The sequence below is a fragment of the Rhododendron vialii genome, chromosome 1a, assembly GCF_030253575.1.
Source record: "Rhododendron vialii isolate Sample 1 chromosome 1a, ASM3025357v1".
NCBI classification, from domain to species: Eukaryota; Viridiplantae; Streptophyta; class Magnoliopsida; order Ericales; family Ericaceae; genus Rhododendron; species Rhododendron vialii.
In genome coordinates, this window is record NC_080557.1 from 16,173,056 (window position 1) to 16,179,055 (window position 6,000).

The following is a 6,000-nucleotide window of genomic DNA, read 5'->3' on the forward strand; positions in this document are numbered from 1 at the left end:
TACATTACACTGGCTTTCGTCGTGATATCATCCAGTTGCTTTTCTTCTAATCATTTCCTGTTGCTTTTTTTTTTCTCAGTTTTAATTAATAATATGTATAAGTGGCTATGACGATATTTTGCTCAAGTTCTTATGTTGGAAGATGTGACCCATTTCTTGAAAGGGCAGCTAATGTTGCAGGCATGGTGGGAAAACCCTTCTCATCTACAATCAAAACACAGATCTGAGCCTAACATTTCTATCAATTTACCCTCACATTTCTTTGGAGCCCGTACCCCTCCACGGGCGTAGCTTAAAATTGAGCCAACGTAATCATGACGTCATCCTTTACACGACGCCGGCTTTCGTCGTGAAATCATCCCGATGCTTTGTTTCTAATCATTTCCTTTTGCTTTTTTTCTCAAGTTTGTTGAATAATATGTGCTTTTTTTCTTCTCAAGTTTATTGAATAATATGTATAAGTGGCTATGACGATATTTAGCTCAAGTTCATATGTTAGAAGATGTGACCCATTTCTTGGTAGGGCAACTGCTGTTGCAGTCATGGTGGAAAAACCCTTCTTATCTACAATCAAAACGCAAATCTGAGCCTCACCTTTCTATCAATTTATCCTCACCTTTCCTTGGAGCCCGTACCCCTCCACGGGCATAGCTTAGAATTGAGCCGCCGTAATTATGACGTCATGCTTTACACGTCGGTTTTCATCGTGATTTCTCACATTTCCATCAATTTATCCTCACATTTCTTTGGAGTCCGTACCCCTCGACGGGCGTAGCTTATAATTGAGCCAACCTATTCATGACATCATTCTTTACACGACGCCAGCTTTCGTCGTGAAATCATCCAGTTGCTTTTTTTCTAATCTTTTCCTGATGCTTTTTTTTTCTTAGTTTTAATTAATAATATGTATAAGTGGCTATGAAGATATTTTGCTCAAGTTCGTATGTTGAAATATGTGGCCCATTTCTTGGAAGGGCAGCTAATGTTGTAGCCGTGGTGGGAAAACCCTTCTCATCTACAATCCAAACACAGATCTGAGCCTAACATTTCAATCAATTTACCCTCACATTTCTTTGAAGCCCGTACCCCTCCATGGGCATAGCTTAAAATTGAGCCAACGTAATCATGACGTCATCCTTTACGCGACGCCGGCTTTTGTCGTGAAATCATCCTGATGCTTTTATTCTAATCATTTTCTGTTGCTTTTTTTCAAAAGTTTATTGAATACTATGTGCTATTTTTTTTTACAAGTTTATTGAATAATATGTATAAGAGGCTATGACGATATTTTGCTCAAGTTCGTATGTTAGAAGATGTGACCCATTTCTAGGTAGGGCTACTGCTGTTGCAGCCATGGTGGAAAGACCCTTCTGATCTACAATAAAAACATAGATTTGAGGCTCACCATTCTATCAATTTAACCTCACATTTCTTTTGAGCCTGTACCCCTCCACGGTCGTAGCTTAGAGTTTAGCCGCTGTAATTATGTCATCATCCTTTACATGACGCCGGCTGTCATCGTGAAATCATAAAGGTTACCTTGTTCTATTCATTTCCTGTGTCATTTTTTCTCAAGTTTATTGAATAATATGTATAAGAGGCTATGAGGATATATTGCTCAAGTTCGTATGTCAGAAGATCTTGCCAATTTCTTGGCAGGGCAACTGATGTTGCAGCCATGGTGGGAAAACCCTTCTCATCTATAATTAAAACACAGATCAGAGCCTCACCTTTCTATCAATTTATTCTCTCATTTCTTTGGAGCCTGTACACGTCCATGGGCGTAGCTTAGAATTGAGCCGCCGTAATCATGGTGTCATTCTTTGCACGACGTCGGTTTTCGTCGTGAAATCATCCAGTTGCTTTTTTTCTAAACATTTCCGGTTGCTTTTTTTCTCTAGTTTATTGAATAATATGTGCTTTTTTTCTCAAGTTTATTGAATAATGTGTATAAGAGGCTATAACGATATATTGCTCAAGTTCGTATGTTAGAAGAAGTTACCCATTTCTTGGCAGGGCAACTGATGTTGCAGCCATGGTGGGAAAACCCTTCTCATCTATAATCGAAACACAGATTGGAGCCTCACCTTTCTATAAATTTATTCTCACATTTCTTTGGTGCCCGTACACCTCCATGGGCGCAGTTTAGAATTGAGCCGCCGTAATCATGATGTCATCCTTTACACGATGTCTGTTTTCGTCATGAAATCATCCAGTTGCTTTTTTTCTAATCATTTCCTGTTGCTTTTTTTCACAAGTTCATTGAATAATATGTATAAGAGGCTATGACGTTATTTTGCTCAGGTTCGTATGTTAGAAGATGTGGCCAATTTCTTGGCAGAGTAACTGATGTTGCAGCCATGGTGGGAAAACCCTTCTCATCTACAATAAAAACACAGATCTGAGCCTCACCATTCTATCAATTTATCCTCACATTTCTTTGGAGCCCGTACCCCTCCACGGGCATAGCTTAGAATTGAGCTGCCGTAATCGTAACGTCATCCTTTACACGACGCCGGCTTTCATCGTAAAATCATACAGTTGCCTTTTTTGTATTAATTTCCTGTTTCTTTTTTTCTCAAGTTTATTGAATAATATGTATAAGAGGCTATAAAGATATATTGCTCAAGTTCGTATGTTAGAAGAAGTTTCCAATTTCTTGGCAGGGCAACTAATGTTGCAGCCAAGGTGGGAAAACCCTTGTCATCTATAATTAAAACACATATCGGAGCCTCACCTTTTTATAAATTTGTTCTCACATTTCTTTGGTGCCCCATTTATTGGCAGGGCAACTTATGTTGCAGCCATGGTGGGAAAACCTTTCTTATCTATAATCAAAAGACAGATCGAAGCCTCACCTTTCTATCGATTTATTCTCAAATTTCTTTGGAACCCATACCTCTCCATGGGTGTAGCTTAGAATTGAGCCGACGTAATCATGACGTCATCCTTTTCACGACGTCGGTTTTCGTCGTGAAATCATCCAGTTGCTTTTTTTCTAATCATTTCCGGTTTCTTTTTTTCTAAAGTTTATTGAATAATATGTATAACAGGCTATGACGTTATTTTGCTCAAGTTCGTATGTTAGAGAATGCGACCTATTTATTGGCAGGGCAACTGATGTTGCAGCCATGGTGGGAAAACGCATCTCATCTATAATCAAAACGCAGATCAGAGCCTCACTGTTCTATAAATTTATTCTCACATTTCTTTGGAGCCCATCCCCCTCCATGGGCGTAGCTTAGAATTGAGCCGACGTAATCATGACGTCATCCTGTGCACGACGTCCGTTTTCGTCGTGAAATTATCTAGTTACTTTTTTTCTAATCATTTCCGGTTTCTTTTTTTCTCAATTTTATTGAATAATATGTATAAGAGGCCAAGACGTTATTTTGCTCAACTTCGTATGTTAGAAGATGTGACGTATTGCTTGGCAGGGTAACTGATGTTGCAGCCATGGTGGGAAAACCCTTTTCATCTATAATCTAAACGCAAATCTGAGCCTCATCTTACTATCAATTTATCCTCACATTTTTTTGGAGCCCGTACCCCTCCACTGACGTAGCTTAGAATTGAGCCGCTGTAATTATTACGTCATCGTTTACACGACGCCTGTTTTCGTCGTGATTTCTCACCTTTCCATCAATTTATCTTCACATTTCATTGGAGCCCGTACCCCTCCACGGGCGCAGCTTATAATTGAGCCAACGTAATCGTGACATCATTCTTTACAAGACACCGGCTTTCGTCGTGAAATCTTCCAGTTGCCTTTTTTCTATTCATTTCCTGTTTCTCTTTTTCTCAAGTTTATTGAATTATATGTATAACGGGCGATGACGATATATTGCTCAAGTTCGTATCTTAGAAGATATGACCCATTTCCTGGTAGGCCAGCTGATGTTGTAGCCATGGTGGGAAAATACATCTCATCTATAATCAAAACACAGATCGGAGCCTCACCTTTCTATCAAATTATTCTCACATTTCTTTGGAGCCGGTACCCCTCCATGGGCGTAGCGTAGAATTGAGCTGCCGTAATAATGACGTCATCCTTTACACGACGTCGGTTTTCGTCGTGGATGTTAAATCATCCAGTTTCTTTTTTTCTAATCATTTCCTCTTGCTTTTTTTCTCAAGTTTATTTAATAATATGTGCTTTTTTTCTCAAGTTTATTGAATAATATGTATAAGAGGATATGACGATATTTTGCTCAATTTTGTATGTTAGAAGATGTGACCCATTTCTTGGCAGGGCAACTGATGTTGCAGCCATGGTGGGAAAACCCTTCTCATCTATAATCAAAACACAGATCGGAGCCTCAACTTTCTATAAATTTATTCTCACATTTCTTTGGAGCCTGTAACCCTCCATGGGCGTTGCTTAGAATTGAGCCGCCGTAATCATGATGTCATCCTTTACACGACGGCGGTTTTCGTCGTGAAATCATCCAGTTACTTTTTTTCTAATCATTTCCTGTTGCTTTTTTTCTCAAGTTTATTGAATAATATGTACAAGAGGCTATGACGTTATTTTGCTCAGGTTTGTATGTCACAAGATGTGGCCAATTTCTTGGCAGAGTAACTGATGTTGCAGCCAAGGTGGGAAAACACTTCTCATCTACAATCAAAACGCAAATCTGAGCCTCACCTTTCTATCAATTTATCCGCACATTTCTTTGGAACCCGTACTCCTCCACGGGCGTAGCTTAGAATTGAGCCGCTGTAATCGTGACGTCATCCATTACACAACGCCGGTTTTTGTCGTAATTTCTCACCTTTCCATCAATTTATCCTCACATTTCTTTGGAGCCCAAACCCCTCCACGGGCGTAGCTTATAATTTGTGCCGCCGTAATCTTGACGTCATCCTTTACACGACGCTGGCTTTCATCGTCAAACCATATAGTTGCCTTTTTTCTATTCATTTCCTGTTTCTTTTTTTCTCAAGTTTATTGAATAATATGGATAAGAGGCTATGACGATATATTGCTCATGTTCGTATGTTAGAAGATGTTACCTATTTCTTGGCAGGGCAACTTATGTTGTAGCCATGGTTGGAAAACCCTTCTCATCTATAATCAAAAGACAGATCGGAGCCTCACCTTTCTATCGATTTATTCTCACATTTCTTTGGCACCCATACCCCTCGATGGGCGTAGCTTAGAATTGAGCCGACGTAATTATGACGTCATCCTTTGCACGGCGTCGGTTTTCGTCATGAAATCATCAAGTTGCTTTTTTTCTAATCATTTCCGGTTTCTTTTTTTCTAAAGTTTATTGAATAATATGTATAACAGGCTACGACGTTATTTTGCTCAAGTTCGTATGTTAGAGAATGTGACCTATTTCTTGGCAGGGCAACTGATGTTGCAGCCATGGTGGGAAAACGCATCTCATCTATATTCAAAACACAGATCGGAGCCTCACTTTTCTATAAATTTATTCTCACATTTCTTTGGAGCCAATCCCCCGTCATGGGCGTAGCTTAGAATTGAGCCGACGTAATCATGACGTCATCCTTTGCACGACGTCGGTTTTCGTCGTGAAATTATCCAGTTGCTTTTTTTCTAATCATTTCCGGTTTCTTTTTTTCTCAATTTTATTGAATATTGAATAATAATATGTATCAGAGGCTAAGACGTTATTTTGCTCAACTTCATATGTTAGAAGATGTGACGTATTTCTTGACCGGGTAACTGATGTTGCCGCCATGGTTGGAAAACCCTTCTCATCTATAATCAAAACGCAAATCTGAGCCTCACCTTTCTATCAATTTATCCTCACTTTTTTTTTGGAGCCCATACCGCTCCAATGACGTAGCTTAGAATTGAGCCGCTGTAATTATTACGTCATCGTTTACACGACGCCGGTTTTTGTCGTGATTTCTCACCTTTCCATCAATTTATCCTCACATTTCTTTGGAGCCCGTACCCCTCCACGGGCGTAGCTTATAATTGAGCCAACGTAATCGTGACATCATTCTTTACAAGACACCGGCTTT